The sequence below is a fragment of the Crinia signifera genome, chromosome 6 (assembly GCF_055691185.1).
Source record: "Crinia signifera chromosome 6, ASM5569118v1, whole genome shotgun sequence".
NCBI classification, from domain to species: domain Eukaryota; kingdom Metazoa; phylum Chordata; class Amphibia; order Anura; family Myobatrachidae; genus Crinia; species Crinia signifera.
The window spans coordinates 39,318,891-39,340,785 of record NC_139222.1 but is presented as its reverse complement, the minus strand read 5'-3'; the positions used below and the strand labels follow the sequence as shown (position 1 = coordinate 39,340,785).

Genomic DNA, 21,895 nt, shown 5'->3' with positions numbered 1-21,895 from the left:
TTGAACCAAATGGAGTCTGACAGTCACTCAGGTGCGCCTGCAGTGGTAGCTCCTGATTGGCTGCAGGTCCACAATCACAATACCGGCTCCAAATTTGGAACGTCACTGGTACCGTTTCTCCAGTCCATGGGAGGTGGAAGATATACAGTATGGGACCTTCCTATTCCCCTAAACTGCATGCGGTATGGTTTAATCCACATACATTTTAAGGGTTAAGAAACCAATGCACCTCATACTTCATTTAAGTTATGATTGTACCCAGGGGCAGATTTAGGGATGAGGGCGCCCCTAGGCACAACAATAATGTTTACTAAGTAGAACAGTTTATAGGGGCAGTATCTGCATGTCCTATCCATTTACACTCTATTTAAGATGGAATATAGTACAGTACAGTGGATATTTTGCAGTTATTGGTACATTTTGGGCTGACAGTACTATCACAGGCATCCAAGTGCCGCCCCCAAACATGTGCCACCCCTAGGCCGGTGCCTCACGTGCCTAATGGGAAATTCGGCTCTGATTGTACCTCTTTAAGCTGAGTGTATGGAGGCTGCCTTATCTATGACCCTGTGTTAATAATTTCCTATGCCATGCAGTTAAGAATCTTAGTTACTTCCTGCAGCATAAGATCACTTCCAAGTATTGTTCTCGTCTGCAAAGCAGAGAACTCAATTATAGCTTATGTGAGGCGGCATCAGTATCAACACGCAGAGACATTTTATGGAAGAATGTGCCCCATCCTGTCACCATGACCTGTTTACCGCTCATTTCTGTTTTTCCGATTACCTTTCCGTCTAGGTTTCAGTCTAAGGTATAAGTATAAGCCTGCTTATTTAATGATACGCTGAGTAGACAACTTATATATATCAATCTAATTGTTGACATAGAGTACAGGTTTAACTGTGATACAGTATGATGACAATGGTTGCTGGTAAGTTCTATGTTTATATGTACACAAAATGACTGGTAAGCACAAATGGCTTAATTCATCATGAATTTGTGGGGACCAGTATACTATCATGGACTGTATTGGTTCTTTCAGAAATGGTGAACTCACTGATCCCCTGCATTCACTGTGCCACTGTCACTTCCTGTTCCACACATTGTTGCACACCTTTCAACTGTCCCACCATTTGGATACTGTCCCGCTGTCCCACCGGCGGGCCGCAGTATTTGCCGGAGGGGGGAGGGCAGTTCGAGGAGCCGGAGATTACGGATTAGATGCTTTGCGCATCTAACAGTGTGGGGAGGGGAGTCAGGGCCTGCCCAGCTGCTCGGGGAGCACTCTGCATTACCCCAAAATTATGGAGGCCTCACCCCTCCGCCATATGCTCCAGCCCCTCCAACTATGGCCCCAGTCCATTTCAGCGACATCTTGCAACCACCTAAAGTGATCTAGCACGGCTTTTCCCGGAACTTGCAACCTAGTTATATGATCTAACTTAAGGTGGCCATACACTTATCGATTTATCTTCAGATCTGGCTGGTTGGAACAAAAATTATCAACTTTATCTGTAGGTCTGTAAGATGCCACCTGGGTCTTGATAACTTGGGTAATGCCTAAAAGAATTTGATTGTCATAGGGAACTGGCGCTTGGAGATGAGATTTAGTTCCGAGAGTCCACTGAATGCCGGAAGCCCCTGGTCAGTGGAAGACCCAGGTCCGGTGCAAAAGGGTGACAACCCAGGAATAATCAGGTTCATCATCCACATCTGAAAGGATTACCCCTGGCTTCAACCCGAGCTTTGTGTCTTGACTCTGAGCCTAGGTTGAAGACTGATAATTACATATGAAAGGGGCTCTAGTGATCGATTTGAAGCACTTTTTCCATGTTCCTTACACGCATTTCACCTTTAAGAATACAATCTACTGGTGGAATGCGTCAGCACAAAAATAGGCCATACTACATGGTGGGCGCACCCACGAGTACATCCTGTTTGTATTCTGCTTTTCAGACCGCTGAAGGAGCATTAACAGGTGATTGGTGTGAACATGCCGTTAATGTTATTTTACAGCAATAAAGACTAAAGACAATGGGCCTTATTTTGGTTCATTCTTTCTGACAAAATCCTTCTTAGATGGACAAAACCATGTGCACTGCAGGTGGGGCAGATGTAACATGTGCAGAGAGAATTAGATTTGGGTGAGTAATTTTGTTTCTGTGCAGGGAAAATACTGGCTGCTTTATTTTTACACTGCAATATTGATCTCACTTTGAAGTAAAACCCCACCCAAATCTAATTCTCTCTGCACAAGTTACATCTGCCCCACCTGCAGTGCACATGGTTTTGCCCATCTAAGAAGGATTTTGTCAGAAAGAATGAACCAAAATAAGGCCCAATGTTTGTAAAGCGCTGTATTAGTGAGATGTGTAAATGCAAATGTAAAAAAATATATATATTTATGGATGACCGTTAAAAAGAAATGCTTATCGGAACTACCATTGATGCAGCAGGTCACCTTCTTCCTGTCACCCACTCTTTTACTTGTGACACTCTGCCTTCCCCTGCCATCATCTGCCACTCCCTGTCACCCATTGCCATACTGAATATTGTCCACCTGGGTTGAGGTAAAGAAGAAAGGTCCAAATTCTATTTTTGAACCTGGGCTCACCAGCCACAAGTTCCACCACTGAATGCGCTGGATGCATAAAAATATGCTGGAGAAATGGTCCCACATTCCAAAGTAGTTGTATTATACACAAAATACCAAACTGAGCGCCCCCAAAGAGCGCTGAATGAGGTCAGTATAATGATTTCACTAATTGAGGATTAACTATAGTAACAATGCTGTATGGATACAGCATAAGAAAACAATTGGTAATTGGTATAAATATTTCTGGCTGAAGTCTTTTCTCTTTCTTGACATATGTGATACATTTAAAAACAATGCTTCGTTCCAGTCATAAACACAATATTAATTACTTTGAGTAGAGTAGTTGGCAACCTTTACTTTTAGAATTGGGAAACTAAAATAAATAAATAAATAAATAATCAGTCTAGTATTTATAGACAGTGTCTAAATCGACAGTAAACAGCACATGGTTGACTGCACTGGAAATAGTCGACATATGAAAAGGTCAACATATGTTTTTTTGTTTTGTTTTTTACAGTTCCATACTTTATCATCCACTTGGTCTCCAACTGGAAATGGTAAAGTCCCCAAGGGGATGCGTTACACTAAACTGGAGTCCTTGTACTGAAATCTATAAATTGACAACAATTTTTTTCATGTACCGACCACCTCCATGTCCACCTGTTTCTTGTGTGGACCTTTCGCCTATGTCAACTTTGTCTATGTTAACCATTTTGGATCGACCTTTGGACCCTTTATACAGTAGACTTTATAGACATCCTCCAAAATATATTGGAGGAATACAGTAATTGAATACAAGAATTCCAAAATAATACAAAGCAGGGCCGGACGGGGACCAAAAATCAGCCCTGGCATTTTGAGTACACAGGCCCACCTGCTGTGGCCACACAGTATTTTACATCACATACGCTGTTGCGTCATGATGTCAATATGCAAAGGCTGGCTGCATGCAGACACTAGAAGAACTGGTTTGCGGTTTCTGGTTTACTTTACAATATATGGACGGTCCAACGCCTACGTTTTCCCTTTGATTCCATTGGACGTAATCGAACGTCCATTAAAAAGGAGCTTATAATAATAATGGTTCTGAATCATTAACCCTGATGAAGTAATTTATGACGAAACGCGTTGGGTCTTTTCCATCTTCAAAGAACTAATCAATGGACACCGTGTCTGATGTATATTTGTCTTCTGTTATGTTTTAATACATTTTTTTAAATCAATCCACTGATACATTATGCAGAAAGGTTGTGGCTACTACTGAGCGCACTCTACATCTATTTCCATTTCTATTCAACTGTAACGTACTCAACTAACAGGGAGGTCTTGTAGGGTGCAGCTGTTACACACAGAACGCAAACGGAAGTCTGTTCTATCTTATATAAATATATAAATACGTAATTAATCCTAAAATGGCAGAATATGTATTCACCATTATCATCAGCATGAATAGGAGACAAGATTAAGTGAAGTGTATCATTAGAATCTCTGATTCCCCCCCCCCCCCCCCCCTCCCCCCCACACACACGGCTGAGAATGGATGATCTACAGACGGGGAGAAATTATTCTCCAGCACTTGCAGTTCAGAGACACCTATATGGTGTCTCTGACACAGAACCTTGGGAGACAATTGCTTTCAGTGGAAGTGCAGGACAGGTGGAGCATTTTCAAGACTGACAGTGCAAATACAAGCATTAACGGTTACAGTGAATGTTCTTACTGATGTCAAAAAGGTGATGTTATTATGGAAGAATATCCAGATTAAGCAGGCAGGAGTTGTATGGTGTGAGGATAAAGTCAACTCACTGAAAGTAGTCCTTTGGTTTTCAGAGTTGTGGTTGCTGTTTCTCCTTCAGTTTCACTTCGGTATAACGCTGATATAACGCTGATATAACGCTGCAGTTATGTTTAAATGAAGCTGCCCTTTAAAATGATCTAATATTGTGCACACAGCTATACCATGCACACAGCCTATGCAATGATCCTTAAATGCTGAGACAATGCATGTGCTCTCCTTAATTGGACTCTACCATCCAAACACCCCCCCCCCCCCCCCACACTACAATGAGAAGTAATAAAAGTGGCTAACATAAAGTTCCTCCGTTCACAGAAGCAAAAGAGATTTCATAGTTAACTTGCAAAATTAAGTTAGTCAAAAACACTTTTCTGATATCTAAAGCAGTGAGTAGATTGATCAGTTACCTATGGCAATATCAAACCAATCCAGGACAGGGGGTGCAATAATCTGCAGTCCAGATCAGGAATCTAGAATGTTGGTTACCTGGATGAGAACTAGTAGTACTGCTGCTGCTGCTGCTACTACTACTAATAATAATAAAAGTAATAATAATGGTATCACTATTACTACTAATAGTAATAATACTAATAATAATAGTAATAATATAATAATACTACATAATAATAGTACTAATAATTATACAACAATAATTATTATATTAATGATACTAATAAAAAATACTGATAATAATAATGACTGAATGTAATATTTGGACACACTTACAGCACTGTATCCATGCTATTCATGTCACCATATATTTTTTCCCTAGTAAGAAAATATCTACTTTGCAGAGATAATAGACAAACTATGGCATGCCATTTATTTAATCATTACCCCATTGCATGTCTGTATTCTTCTGTCCTGCTATACTTATAAATGTCATTTCACGTGCTCTAGCAGTGAGGCTAACTTGAATTTCTGTCCCCGAGCTGCATCAGCCAAATCCCAGAAGGAACAAGAGCTTACTGTACCTGCTACAGAGCCAAATGGCAGCTTGCCGGAGTTCTGACCATCATCCGCTTAAGGCACCCAACAGACAAACTGTGACACTGACACAGGACTTAAAGGGAAGACGGAGGGAGGGGGCAAAAGCAGGCACAGCCATTCATGGGAGAGGGTGAAGAACCAGTGACACAATAATGGGGGGTTACAAATCTAATAGCCCCAGGGGCAGATTGGATGATACATCTTGTTCCTTTTCAACATGTGCAGCAATAGTTAAAGCTGATAAAAGGTTAGATGACCTTCAACAATGAAATTGCCTAAGCTAGAGGGCTCTTGGGTCAAGTTTAAATGACTCCCTATTAACCTTTTCCTGAAGGAACAGCGGGATGAGAGAACACGTCCAATAATCCACACTAATATGTCTGTGTTCCTACAGCTCATAAGATTACAAGGGGAATATGCCGTATCTACACTGCAGACCACCTGTATACATTCTGGAAATGACTGAGGAACACATGAGCATAAAAACAATTAAAATGGAATACATTTCTATAGAAACCATAGAAATTAGATCATTAGCAGAGAACATGTTTTACAGCAGAACAAGATATATCCCAGAGGTGCGGATGGGTGAATCATCTCTCACCATGAACGTTTAAGGGATTCCTATTATTTAAGACGAAGGTTAATGTATGCCGAAAATGCTACATAAAATACAACTTTAAGACATGTACCATTATCATTTTTTTTTTTTGATATATAGATTGATGGAATTAAAAAGCAGGAGAGGTGAAGAAATTACCCATGATTGCGCACACAAGGGACTGATTCGGATGCATTCCCAATGCCGATGCAGCGGTGATCCTCTTTAGTGATCGAACTGCATGGCAGCCATCCCCAAGTGAAAAGAAACGCCCCCCAGGAGCCGCGATACCCAGCATGTATGGACAATGATGATGGGGAATATTGCGTGGCTGAAAATGATTTTTGCCCTTCTGAGCGATTTTCCCAGGGTAGGACGACTTCCGATAGCAGGACGCTATGGAGAGCCATCCACCCCTTTGCTCATATCCTGGTAATACCATCAGATGAACAGCGGCCACCGGCGATGATGCAGGAGCGCGCATCAGCACTCACCGCTCATCGCTGCCCTGCACACACTGGACGGTTTTTGAGCTTAAAGCAGCGGGCCCTTAAGGCTCTTCTTATCTATCTCTCTGTGATGGATTCCTCGCTTTGAGTGACATTGCAATGGTACCTTGGCATGGGGCCCACTGTGGCCTTAACTCATGCACGGCCTACCACTAATCTCATTTGCAAAACCATCGTCGTTTCGACCGCATCTAAAACAGGCATACCAAGGGGGTATGGATCATTAGGTCAACAATCATTAGATCGCCATGCAAAGGGTTGACATGAAAAAGGTGGACGTGTATTTTTTAGGTTGTCTTTGTTGACATAGGTCGGCATGGCTCGCTGTGCTCAACACACTATTATATTCCCCCTTCACGTCCACTAGGATGGTAAGGTATGAACAAGTCCCTTTTTTTTTTTTTAAAAACATGAAAAACTCGTCAACCTTTTTCATGTCAACTTTTTGGCCATGACAACCTAATGTATGTCGACCTTTTTCATGTGTCAACCTACTGCCTGTGGACCAATAGTGGTCTACATAATGACTGTCGACCTTTTGACTCTCGACCTTCCCATTGTCGGCCTAATGCTTGTGTCAACCTTCCGACCCTGTCAACCTTAGCCATGTCCACCTATTTCACGTGTCGACTGTTAGTGGTCGACCTAATGTACATATGTCGACCTTCCTAGTGTCAACCTAGCAACCGTATTCCACATAAAACATTGCAGCCAAACAGCAAATACAGGTAAAAGGTACAAAATGCCATTTTTTAATGATAAAGACATATATATATATTTTTTAAATCATAGAACTATACAATAAATAGATGTGGACAATTTTTCAAAAATATTATACATTTTTTTTTGCAATTCAAACAGTCTGGTTTAAATGTTTAAATTAATTGTCATTTTTTATTATTATTATTATTATTATTATTTAGAAATGGTCTACATTGAATGTTGAACAATGTTAAGGTTCTTATTTGAACTTGGTTCACCAGTGGACCTGCTACTGGCGCTAGGGCTGTTGAGCCTGACTAGATGTTGGACCTGAAAGGGTTAAGTATAGCATGAATATTGTACCATTAAACACTATTGAAATGTGTTTAGAAATCCATCTAGAAATCCTAGCGATTGTCTGTTTGCTCGCTGACATCCCGCCTGCCCACCAGCCACCCTGGCGACCTGTTTTCCGCATCAATGAAGCGCAGTCACGGCATTTTCTTTTTATAGATGTTGAACTGGACATTCATGTTCCTTTCCAATGTGCCCGGGGACAGATGCTCATTGGAACGGAGCAGATTTGTGCACAGGTGATGGCAGCTGATTAGTATGGTACAGACGGTGCCCACTTGCTGCAATTTATTTGAAAAATGAAAGGTAAAACCCCTGAAAGTACTGACTGGTCTCCCGCAGTAATACAATAATATAAATAAATGTCTGTTCCCCATTTCTGGGGGTATTCAATGTTGATTCCCAATGTCGTAATGTTTCCGACAGTTGGAATAGCGGCCAATGCGATAGGCAGTGAGACATTCTAAATTAAATTGACGTAAATGTTTCCGACAGTCGGAATACACATGTATTTTGTCAAAAACGGCCATGGATTTGATAATAAAGCGGCTGTTTTTGACAAAGCAGATTAGACTTTTAAAAGTTGAAATAGATGTTGGTAATAAAAGTGTTGTTCAGAGTTTCCACAGTTGTCATGAGACAGTCACACAAAGGGTCTTACATCGGGGACTCGGAGTCCTTGTCCACCTACAGAACCTGCGACCCTCAAAAAATTTTCTCCGCACCCTAGGAGACAGACACTAGAGATCCCCCTGCACCTCTAGCGTCTGTGATGGCACCCAGAAAGTGCTAATTCTGGGACTGCTGGCATGCTTTGCACCTACTGTTGGACAACAAGCATTTAAACCCCCTGACAATGAGCATGTAACCCCCTCCCTGACAACGAGCATGTAAACTCCTAACAATGAGCATATAAACCCCCCCCCCGACAATGAGCATGTTATCCCACATGGCAACAAGCATGTAACCCCCATGGCAATGAACATGAAACCCCTGCAAAGAAGTACGTAACCCCTGGCAACAAACATGTAACATCTTGCAACTAGCATTTAACTCCTGTCATTGAGCAAGAGCACCTGGTAACAAGCCTGTAACCCCTGGCAATGAGCTTATAGATAAGCGGCACGTATGTAGCATAATATGTAATAGGCATTACAGTATTTGGTACAATATGTAATAGGCATTACAGTGTGTCGCATAATATGTAATAGGCATTACAGTGTGTCGCATAATATGTAATAGGCATTATGGTGTTGTATAATGTGTAATGAGCATTACAGTGTGTGGCATAATGTGCAATGGGCATTACGATGTGTGGGATAATGTGTAATGGGCATTATGGTGTGCGGCATAATGTGTAATGGACATTAAGGTGTGAGGCATAATTTCTAATGGGCATTAAGGTGTGTGGCATAATGTGTAATGAGCAGTAACTCTTTGAATGCCAACATCTCTTTGAGAGATGTTCAATATATACGCTAAAAATGGCAGTGGCCCTCAAATTTGTTATATAAATTCAAATAAAAATGTTTTGTAAAAAAAGATTATATTTCTAAGGTAATCAGTACAGGTCATTATGATGAATAAAAGTATTTGCTTTCCAATTTTCCCACCTATATTGAGAAATGCACTTGGCACTCAAAGGGTTAAGGTATGTGGCATAATGTGTAATAGGCATTGTGGGTGTGGCATTATGTGTAATGGGCATTACGGTGTGTGACATAATGAGTAATGAGCATTGTGGCGTAAATTTTTGCTGTGCACCTACAGTGTGTACTAGCCCTCTTTTTAGTGGGTGGGGGTGGGGGCACCAATTCCTTTTCTGGCACAGGGTAACAATATGTTTAGTTTATGGCACTTCTGATACTGGGCACATTATGTGTATGAGGCACTACTACTACAGGCCTTAATTACTCCTTCTTTTCAGTGTGAAGCACCAAACACCTAGCACAGACCCTGAGCACACACATTGACACCTGGGGCGATATGTAATAGGGTGCGATTTTTTAGACATGTGCGATTTTTGGTCAAAAACGTCCGAAATCGTAATTTTGTTCGAAATTTTTATCTAACAATATTAATTTGGGTTGTAGCAGAAAACCTGAGTAATCAGAGGAAGTCCACTTAAGCACAGGGAGAATATACAAACTCCACACAGTTGTGGTGGGAATTGACCCCAGGACCTCAGTGCTTTGGCGCAATAATATAAGTAATTGATGACCTGCCTTCCTAAAGCTATTATGCACATTTCTAAAAACAAAATATTCCTCAAAGGTGACATTCTTATTTCCTATTTCTCTGTGCTACCCATGAGACAAAAGCCAAATTAAACTGTATTTCTCACTGTACCAGGGCAAGGAGGTGCTCAGGTGTAAAAAAGGCGGAGCAATACTACCGCAAAAGGGTTTGAACAGTCCCTCATTTGAAGTGGCAGAGTAATCAGAGAGGTGCCTAAAGTATTGTAGGTTCCTCCCCATGATGCAATTGCAAAAATATACAATTACATACATAGGCGAATCTAGAATTATGGTATTGGGTGGTCCCAGATCTAGACATAACAGTAGGGGGACCTTTGCGTGGCGTAGCCGCGCGTCAAAAAGGGGGCGTGACCTCGTGGGAAGGAGGCGTGGCATCACAAAAAGGGGTGTGGTATTACACTTTAGACCATACACAGTAATGCCCATTACACATTTTAGCAAACTCCGTAATACCCATTACACATAAAGCCACACGCCGTAATGCCAATTACATACAAGGCCACACACCATAATGCCCATTACACATTGTGCCACACATCATGATGCCCATTACATACTATATAACAAACCGTAATGCCCATTACATATTTGCCACATAAGTGCTGCTTACCTACGTGCTCATTGCTAGGGGGTTCTTGCTTGATGGCACCATAGTACCCATTACACCTGATGCCGCACACCATAGTACCCATTACACATGATGCCGCACACCATAGTACCCATTACACATGATGCCGTGCACCATAGTACCCATTACACATGATGCTGCACACTTAATGTCCCTTACACATGATGCTGCACACATAATGCCCCTTACACATGATGCTGCACACATAATTCCCCTTACACATGATGCTGCACACCGTAATGCCCCTTACACATTAAGCCACACATTATGCGTAATGCCCCCACATACCGCCACTTGTAGCAATGCCCCCAAAAATGCCCCCAAAAGTGCCACTTAATGCTGCAGGGAGAGATGGAGAGCGGTGCAGCTGCTTCTATGGGGAGAGGAGCAGAGCGCAGCGCAGAACACGCTCCCACTCCCCTCCTGGTGTCCCCTCTAGCCGAGTGGACATTTGAAATATTGTGCACGCTGTTGTTGTGCGTGACGTCGGGGGTGCACGCCGGGCGCCGGCACCACATGATTAAAGGGGGGCGGGCTGAGGTGAAAGCGGGGAGAAGAATTGGAGCGGAAGCTGCAGGGGTGACAGTCATTGACAGCTGGGCAGAAAGCAGGGGGCTGCCCGGTTGTATTCAGAGCACTGCAGGTCACGGCTGTTTGAAATAACACCCCTTTCACAACAGAAAATGCAGGGATTTACCCGGGAATATGGTCCCAGGGACATTCCCAGGTTGACCCCTTATACACCAGCCTAGTCCCTGCATTTTCTGGTGTGAGGGGGAGAGGCAACCACTCCCCTCTCCCTACCCCCCTTTAACCAACCAACTATATCTTCAGAACCAATTGACCCATTTACATGAGACCAGTATCATATTGAAGAACTTTTTAGTTGGCTTCGAATGATTTTGGACCCGTGAAACTGGTCTGTTTGGTTCCAGAGAAATCTGCCCTCAAAGAACATAAACAGTCATATAATGGTTTAAGAGATAAAAAAAACGGTTTAACCTCAATATCCCTGGAACCAATTAACCCATATGGATCCAGCCTGGTATCAGATTGAAGGCCCAGCGATTTGGGTTCGACTGAGATCAACCTCGAGCTTCAGTGATGCCGAAGGGGGAACAGGCAGCCGTTGAACTGGGTGGGGGTCGGAATTAGCGGGTCCCATGTTATCCTATAGGGAAAACGGTCCAGCTTTGCCTGGCCGTATCTCCGGTTCCCAGGGGGCTAGAGACACGGGGCTGGGCTCGTTGGAAAGCCCCATCCCTCAGCTACAAAATGGACTAACCCCCTAGATTCGCCTATGATTACATACATCGCTATTGTGCAAGGGCTTTACTTTATAGTTCACTATAAGTTTATTGGGGGTTATTAAGATTCAATCGGTCCCCCACGCGTTCGCACATGGGGACCGATTGTTTGCGACTATGAATGCGCATAGGTTTTTATACGCATGTGCAGCCGCTGTGCACGAATGGGCATGGGGCGGTGGGCCAGCCAATTTGCATATGGGAACACCCAGCGTTTCATGGGCATTCCCATGAGAATGCTGGGTGTTCCCATGCAAGCTGCTCGGTGACGCGGGTGCGGGGGGTGTGCATGGATAGCCCCCTGGCAGCGCGGCCTAGCTGAGAAGCCAGTCCCCGGGCTGCCATATTTAAGGTCGTAGGAGCTCTGTAACGTTCTGTTGAAACATTACATAGATAAATAAAGTTTTTTTTTCTTCAGAACACGGTCACTGCTTCCTGATACAAAGGGCCAAATGTCATTTAAAGAGACAGTCACTTACATGGCAAAAATATTCCTTGTAAGTGATTGCCCCTTTAAAAAAAAGTCTACTTTTATCAGGCATCCTACACGGACGCCAAACATGGGCGGTATAACATTTGGCCAAATATGTCAATTGATAGTTTTTTTATGATGTGTTACAGATGTACATAACTACATTCTAATGGGAGGTAAAAAAACACCCTTATTATATACTGTACTGTATACTGTACACTGTATACTACACTGTATACTGTACTGTATATTACATACCGCAGCAACAAAGATTCATTGTGTTACAGGACTAGACGGTTCATCTTTCCCTATGACTTCTTTCCTTTATTCCGGAGCTTACATGAAGTTACACAATGATGTTATAAACATGGAAAAATAAAACTATAATCAGATTAGTCTGTAACGTCCGCTGCTGTGCATGTGATGTTATAAGATCACTAACAGGGAATCTACCATACCTGTCTGAGTTATAAGGAACAGACTAATTCCAGTGCGCATTGTTCCGTTCAGGGACTGTAGGCTACAAGATTTCTACATTTGCGGGTTCCGAAACACATACACGTGGCAGTGTGATTCCCCTCCCCAATCCCATCTTCCAGGCTCTCTCCGTCAGCAACATTGGAAGTCCCTGTGTATCCCAGAGCATTGTTGATACTGAGAGCTAAGGCATGAGCCTGCTATTATCTATGTATTGTCATTTGTAACAGAGTTCACCTTAATACCAGTGTTAATAATTCTGAGCATTACAGTACAGTCTTGTTCTTGTTTTTTTTTTAATAGTCTGGTAAAAAAAATAAGATTAATGTTTAAACTTCTATAATATTTTTGTTTAAACTTATATCATTTTTCGACTGTTTTAATTGTGCAAATAATGAACACAGAACCTGATTCAGCTTTGACAGCAATGCAAATAGGCACACAAATGGGCAAAACCATGTGCTCTGCAGGTGGGGCAGATGTAACGTGTGAAGAGAGAGTTAGATTTGGGTGGGGTCCAAAGTATCTCTTGACACGTTTCGCTCAGTGGCGTAACTATATATTTTGCGCCCCCCCGCCAAACTTTTTTGGCGCCCCCCTCCCCCTCTCTCTCTCCCTCCCCTCTGCGCCCCTCCCCATACCTGACAGAGCCGCATCTGCGGTCACTGTCCCGTCCAGTCTCCCTCAGTCTCCGCTGCGCTGCTCCAGTCTCCGCTGCGCTGCTGCCCGGCCGCATCTGCGGTCACTGTCCCGTCACTCGCTCCCGGCGCCGTCTCCTGCTGATAATAAAAAATGACTCTTAGAAAATGGCTGCCAAAACTGTCTGCAATACGGGGGCAGCCATTTTCTAAGTGTCAGTTTTCATTATCAGCAGGAGCCGGCGCCGAGAGCGAGTGACGGGACAGTGATCGCAGATGCGGCCGGGCAGCAGCGCAGCGGGTAACTATAGCACCGCAGCCCCCCCGGCGCCCATAGTTACTCTGCGCCTCCCCGCCACGGCGGGGGCTGCGGAGGCATAGTTACACCACTGGTTTCGCTTCTTTAAGGGGCTTTATCAAAGAGACAGAAACGCATCAGTGGACACTTTGGACTGCCATCCAGCTATACCGAATAATGGTAATTGGGATACTGGGGGTGGAAAGGAAACTCTATCCACTGTCTACGGCGATACTAATTGGTGGTACACGCTAGCGCCAAGCTATCCCAGCGGCACTGGCTTCATTGTGACTGGCAGTCAACCAAGGCAGTCTCATTGGGAGGTGTTGCCTCCCTCTGGGATGCCTCTATGGGCTGCTACAGCTGCAGCCCATCTAATCTGGGGCAAAGGTTGAACTTCCATTGGTGCAGCAGGTGCATTGCACTGGGGCCTCTGAGGACTAAGGGGCCTATTGGTGCCACCCACGGCTGTGTAGCATATTGTGAACTTGGGTTGGAGTGTTGGAGGGGGGCCCAAATGATATTTTTGCACCTGGGCCAACCACTCAACCACAAGTTCCGCAACTGATCCAGGGTCTGCGCATCTGCTGTGCCGAGGCAATACTGTGCATGAGCTGGTCCCAGTGACTGTCATCTGCAGTGTACAGGTGCCGGGACCATTGTTTAACTTCTATGGGCTGCTGCCTAAGCAGCCCATAGAAGCTGGGGGCCAGCGCATGCACAGTACCATGGAAGCTACTGCGCATGTGCAGAGACTAGTGGAGGTGGACGCAGTGGGGACCATCTGGGACCAGCAGCAGCAAAGGGGGACGGCATTGCAGCCAGCGGCAGCCCCCCTCCAACACCAAGATAGGAGCCGCCACGATCAGGGCCGGATTTCTGACTAGGCCTAGGCCCGTGACAGATGTCTTCAAAAAGCACGATGAAACATGGATAGAGACCAACATGTAGTAGATGCCTCAGTACGACCGAAAACAGCACAGAGAATGATCTTTGTGAATACATACGATCATGCCTCACCTAATATCCAAAAGAGCATAAAGAAGCATTGGCCTATTTTGGCAACTGACAATGCCCTGAAGTTGTAAAGATATGGACCACCTATGATGGCATTCAGGAAAGGCCCGAATTTGAAAGAAATATTAATGAGGCCAATGGCCACCCTAACCATCAAACAAAACACCACCTGGTTGCACTCAAAAAGACCAGGGTGCTTTCGTTGCACAAATAATGGATCATTGATACCCTGTTTTAAATCTATGGCTCTCCTAGAATGGAGTCTCTATTCCACTTCTTTTGTCCCCCTTTTTTGCCATGTTGTTATCTTTTTGCAAAAAAAAAATTGCGATTTTTTTCTCAGTTTTTTCACTTTTTCTCAATTTTATTTCATTTTTTTTTGGTTTATTGCAATAAAGAAGATCTTTTCCATGCTAAAAAGATTTTTTCCATATACAAAAGGATTTTTTTTCATATATAAGGATATTTTTCTATAGAAATATTTTTCTATGAAAATATTTTTATTTTTTACATACTGATACATTTTGTGTAAAAAGAGGGAGGTCTTGTTTGTATATATGTAAAGAACAAAACCTTGTGTGTTTATATATATATATTTATATACTGTATATATATTTCTTTAATTGTTTTGACATGTACATGTGTGTGCACTTTTTTGTAAACACACTCAAATATGTACGTATACATTTTTTTTCATATACGCCCTTTTGAATGTTCTGTGTGTTCTCAGAAGCCCTTGTTAGTATATGTTGTTTTTCAAAAAACTCACCTGTTCTTCCAGAGTAGATAAAAAATAAATAATAAAAAATAAAAATAATAAAAATAAAAAGAAACAATAAAAATAATAACAAAAAAAATAAAAAATAATAAACTAAAAATAAAATAAAATACAATATCAAAATAGAAATAAAAGCAGATTCGAGAAAGATAGATTACTTGAACCTATACTCCTGTAAACCGTGGGAGATCCCGATACAGGGTCCAATTAAAATGTTCCATCCATGGTTAATACTTTATACCTTTAAGGAGTAATATGTCCGATTACCCTATTCCCATATCTGGCCAGAGTTTGGCACAGTAACTGTATTCTTTTAGGTTGTTCTTATAGTGCATTCTAACAAATGTTGATCATTAACCCCTAAATTGTCTGCAGTATTCTGCAGATAAGTACTGTGCCACCAGGTGCCAGGTTCACAACCCCAGCTCACCCACACACTGTAAAAACTGCCTTAGCAAATAGCATATAGTAAACAGAAGCCCTAAGGTGCGTACACACGGGGGGAGATATATTGCTCCGCCATATATTGCTTGCAATATATTGCTCAGTGTCTCCTTTTCATCAGCGACCAGAGATGGTCGCTGATGAAAAGGAACCTCTGCTGGGGGAGCCGCAGAGGTAATTAGCTGGTCGCAGGAACAAGCTCCTGCTACCAGCGATTACAATTTGGCAGAAAACGGGAGCGCGCACCCGGCGATTTATCGCTGGTGCGCACTCCAATCACTAGCAATATGGTCGCCTGCGACCATATTCCCAGCGGTTATAGCCCATGTCGCCCCCGTGTGTACACAGCTTTAGTGATGAAAAATATAAAGCCTTTGTCCCGTTATTTGTGTAGTTTAAAGATTAACTTCTCCGCGCACACCCCCTGCATCATAACGTAGTATCTGTGTTTTCTGCGGCTCAGCTGCGGCTCAGCTGCAGAGTCTGTGTAACCTAGCAACGTCACAGCAGCCGGGAAACCCGGAAACCTGTGCGTTCCACCTATGCGTGTCAAAAGCCGGCACTTCCGGGTCCCTAACTTCCCGTGACTCCGGAAGCGCGGCTCAGCTGAGCAGGAGGCGGCGTCCTCGTTTGTTTAATCAGTGTGGTGGGTATAAATGCCGGGCCCGGGCAATATGAGGTAGCTGCTGCTCCTCTCACCATGGGTCTCCATTTATTGCACCGTTGATTGCTGAAGCATTTACCTGACCAACTAATGTACAACCTTTTTATCCTTTTGTGTATAAGCAATGTTCTGTTTGGCATTTGGTACCTTGTGTTTAGGTTACTAAAATGCCATTTCCATATGTTCATAGGCTCCTTGATAAAGGTCCGCTACTAATGGACCGAAACGTCGGGGCACATATGGAACAGAAATGTTGTGATTATTCGCTGATTGAAATGCATTGGATACAATAAAGCCCAAATTGGATTTTATAAACAGTTTGATTTCTGTATTATAAAGGCGAGTGCCTGACATCCTCCACCGAAGCAGTGGTGGATACCCTTGGACTATATATATATATATATATATATTCTGCCTTAAACGAGCATCACTCCGGGTCTTAACAATTAAGCCTATGGCATTTTGGGTCTAAATGGAGGGGGCAATAATGTTGTGCCTAGGGGCGGCCTTCCCCCTAAATTCGCCCCTGGCCACGATTATATTGATTATATTATATTATGGATTATATTAATATGGAGATGTCTGATACCTTACTTTGAAAAAAAACTTTTTAACTTGTACCGAGAACTATCATAATGGATTGTGCAGCCATTGAGAACTACTTGATCTGCCTTTCTTAATTAAGTTGAATTTTTTTTAATAATATATACCCTTTTTTATATATATCCGCACAAGAAATGTTATCTTTATTTAGATTGAAGTGTATAAATAAGCACCAAAAAGGTGCTATTTTAATCATATACTGTAAGGTAAGGTTTGTTTTTGAATTTCATGTCAACCGTTCAGTAGCAAAAAGTATAAATTATTAGTGTACAAATAAAGCGGTCTAATATATGTGGGCTACATGCAAAAGCAGCCAGTATTTACCTTGCAGATAGTGGTAGATGCTCAAATTAGTTCAGTAATACCACTCAGGTGCATGCAAGGAAGGGGTTAATACTGAGTAAGTAAAGCAAGACATTGGGCAGTATTCAATGATAATACTGATGATGTGCAGCGAATCCTGTTTAGGATTCGCTGCACATTCGCCACTGCCCGCCGCGTTCCGGAGCCTCGCCGGCTCCAGTATTCAACGAGTCAGGGGCTTGCTGCCCCTGACCGGCAAATTTGAGATCCTGCGGCGGACGCCGCAGGGAGCCTGAGGACGGTGGCAGGCAGGGAGATGGAAGTCTCCCTGCCTGCCCCAGAACGTTTGTGGGGGGGGAGGTGGGCTCCCCGGGTGCCAGGCAGCACAGGCTGCCCCCCCATGGGTGCCAGCAGGGGACCGGGTATATTCACTACACCCGATCATGCATATGTAATGATCGGGTGAAGTGAATATATGAATATCTAATGAGCGGCTCGGCTCCGGCCCCCTGCTAGCTGCTCTGTGTAAAAAAAAATATATATTTTTTTAAATTAAATATATATTCATGTGCTTACAGCACATGAATAAAAATAGCATGCCCCTCCTCAGAATAAAATTCCTGATTTTTTTTACACCAATTGTAAAAAACAAAACGCTTTATTTTAAAAGTTCACCTTCCACTTCACCATAAAAAGATAGCGATTGCTACTCGGTGAATCATGGCGAAAAAAACCTTGAAATGTATTCGCCATCTGGTCATTGAATAGGGTGATTCACCGTTTTAGTCAGAAATTCGCCTTACAGCACAAAATCGCCATAAAAACCTGGCGAATCAGCCTCATTGAATACCGCCCATTGGTTCCACCGGCACACTGAATGGTATTAGTAACCAATCTTGAACACTACATGATAATAGAGTTCAGAGATATTGGTTACATATACCCGCGCATGTGTATGATATGCCCCCAAGCCACGTCAAGGCTTCTCTGTATATTGGGGGTCCCTAGCGCTATATCTAGGTGCAGGGTGTGCTTTACTTACTCAGTATCTACCTTGTACAAAAAAACTAAATGCATTTGCTCTCCTTGCATATAAAAATTACTTTCTTTTTTTTGTTTTAGTGAATCTTTCCTAAATAAGTGATGTGACAATGGTGCACATGCACTGCATATTTGTATCCTATATACCAAAAGGTGATATTGAGAAATATGTATCATTTTTTTAATGGACAATTTGAAATAAAAAAATAACTTGATTTTACAAAGTTTATCCAATGCTGACATATGCATCAATTAACATTAGGCTTTGAGTAGAGACATTACTGAATAAAGAGTATACTGTATATGGGTTTATAAAATAAACTATATGTGACTAAAGTAAATCTCTAGGAGTGTTTTACAGTAGGTCTCTGGATTTACGTAATATAAATGCATTTAAAAAAAGGAAAAAATACACAATTCAATCTTGAATTTAAGTGTCAGAATTTGTGTTAAAATTGAGGATTTCCAAAAATCTCAATTCTCACTTTACTCTATCGGCATCGGTCAACACCATTGGTGGAGTCATCATTTTCATGTCAAATGTACTGCATGAGCCTTGGAGCATTTTGCCACCCTGGACCGGCCCCTCCCACAAACAAGTGATGTCACGATGTCTCACACAAGAGGGCGGAGCCATCAGCAGTAGTAAGTTGAACAATACCCGAGCACTCTAGGCAGCTTTGTAGCAGCAGTGTTGGCTGCAGTATGTTCTCTAGATGTGAATAAGGGAAGGACAACATATCGGCAAACAAAACAGGCCTCGGACACATGTCAGCCCACCTGGAATCTTCCCTGTTAGCTTTATAGCCAATCCTCCACTCCTTTTTTTGGGCTTTTCATACGACAATTATTTTGATACAACAGATTAATAGTCATACAGACACTGTTCCATCTCCAAGTCCTGGATGGGGTTTCTATTATTCCAGTTTTTGTCTATCATTTTTGGCTATGGATAGTGCTAAGCCTACGGATGAGTTGCGTTCAGCACATGGAGTAATCATGGTTTAAACAGAACCAGCTGCTTAGAATGAAAATTAAAATTTAATTACAGTATAACATGTGAAGGAGTTTGTTTGCCACCATACAATACAGTTCTCTTGATAATTGTGAAAAGAAAACTCTCTGATGGAATACACAGGCCCCAGGAGGAAGGAGGAGCTAAAGGCATGGGGGAGCAGTACAATGCACCATGCATACCTCTCAACTTTCTAAATCCTCCATGCAGGACATCTGCGCGCCCAAAATTTGGGGTGTGGCCTGTCAGAAAGGGCACATGGTCTACAAAATGCGTAATTCCATGAGTACACGCCGCGTTTGCAGCTGTAAGGGCCATGCCTCCAGCCCCTCTGCTCAGCGGGTGACAGGGGGACTCCCAATCCCCCCCCCCCGCAGAACACTGCCTGCACCTGGCAGGATGCGGGAACGTCCCTAAAAAACAGGACATTCCTGCGGAAAGCGGGACAGTTGAGTGGTATGCGCCATGGGCTTATCTATAATGGATGCTTAAGGAGAGCTCCCGAGAGGCTCATTGGAGACCACAGAGCCGCTGGCCATGCCCCCACAGCTGCAAAATGGGGGTGATTTGTGGGCCAAGCCCCCTTGTTGACAGGCCACATCCCCAGATTTCGGTCCTGCGAGGTTCCCTCCGGGATTGATTCTAAAGTTAGGCGGTATGCTATAGTAACCAATCAGATTATTTCACTTTGTAGAATACAATAAAGAAATAATACCTACAATACCATTGGTTGCTATAAGCAACACTGCCACTGTCTATTTTAAAAGCATTAGTAAATATACCCCTAGAAGTACATTAAAAGTTATCTATGGAGCTAATTACCCTTCTTAGCCACAAGAGGGACACAGGGAAAGGCAATGAGGTCATCAGGACCTAGCAAGGTCTCAAAAAGAAGCCTCCAGGTACGGTTGGTAAAAGGGGGTGATTCAGGTTTGAACGCTTGGGTACCTTTGTAGTTTCACGGCGCCCGATATATCGGATGCGATATCGGACGGACGATATATCGATGCGATCCAGAGCGATTTTTTACCTGTTCATAACCCCACTATACACTTTGCATGGAGTTGATTTTATATAGTGTGGTGAGCGCAGCGAGCCACCGAGCCCAAAGCGTGGCGAGCATAGGGCGAGCCCCGCAAGGGGACGCGGATTACTGCGCTCGCCACACTATATAAAATCAACTCCATGTGTAGTGGATCGTGGGGTTATGAACAGGTAAAAAAAACCGCTTTGGATCGCATCGATATATCGCCAACTATCACATCCGATATATCGGCCAATATCGCATCCGATATATCGGGCGCCGGGAAACTACACAAGTACCAACGCTTGTTTGCAAATTCGGTCGGTGAAAACACGCATGTGCAGACCTGCTGTGCCAACGCCGCTGAGGCATTCGCACAGAGCGGGGTGGACAGGGGACGGGCAGGAGGCTGCCGCATGGGGACACCCAGCGTTTCATCGGCGTGCCCACAAAAATGATAGGTGTGCCCAGAAAATGTTGCCCATGCGAACGCAGGCATGTCCAAGCCTGCATGGGGTGGGCGTCTGACATCACATGACATCAGCGCTCTCCCCGTTCTCGGCCATTTCTTCAGCTTAGACTGACTTTTATTTGCGAACGGGTAAAAAAAAAAATTGATGATCGTCGACCATCGAATTGTTTTTCGCCTGCATGCGAATGGAATGGATGTGTAATGCAGGCGTGGACATTCGCGTAGCGGCGGCGGGGGGGGGGGGGGGGGGGGGGGCAGGCGTTCACTCGCTCACTAAGCAGTGAAAGAATGCTGCTTAGCTGGCTGGTCTGAATTTGGCCCAAAGAGTAGATCTAACAAATAATAGGGAGATGCCAAAATACGTGTGACTAAGGGGTTTATTTACTAAGATGGGCTTTCTATTGAAGATGTTGCTACGGGCAACCAATCAGATTCTATCTATTATCTTCTAGAAGGTGCTATATAAATAACAAGTAGATTGTGATTGGTTGCTATGGGCAACATCACATCTTCAATAGAACTCCTGTCTTAGGAAATGTACCCCTAAGTATCACATACTCATAGCAATAGGATTAACCGCAAATATTAAGTATCCCCCCATGTAGGCGGGTCGGCGGGGGAACATGTGCAGACGCCCCAGCATCGGGCGAAGCAGACTGCGGGGATGGGCTACTTTCTGAGCCCCTGTCCCTGCACCTGCAGGGAGGTACATTCCGAAGAAAGGATCGCACAATGCAATGCCATCTTGGGTGGTAAATCCCACCCAGCTGGCATTGCAAATGCGATCCTATGGTAAAAGGGCCCCTGTGAGCTGATTTATCAGTGTGTGATATGGCATTATCATATCTCCCAACATATTTATTAAAGAAATCGGCTGAAAAAAGGGTGCGACCTGTGCCATAGTGGGTG

The 21,895-nt window shown here is 43.4% G+C and overlaps 1 protein-coding gene across 2 annotated transcripts in view; it reads right to left on the bottom strand.

Moving 5' to 3' along the window:
* The window catches only part of ZNF488 (zinc finger protein 488), a 73,188-nt gene that overhangs the window by 9,590 nt on the left and 41,703 nt on the right, over positions 1 to 21,895 (bottom strand). Inside the window, exon 1 of one of the 2 annotated variants that reach the window (XM_083146042.1) lies at positions 5,366 to 5,442. The exons of the other annotated variant lie outside the window; for it this stretch is intronic. The gene's annotated coding sequence lies outside the window, so the exon portion shown is untranslated. Of the gene's footprint in view, positions 1 to 5,365; positions 5,443 to 21,895 lie in introns of those variants that run through there. 2 annotated transcript variants of the gene reach the window in all.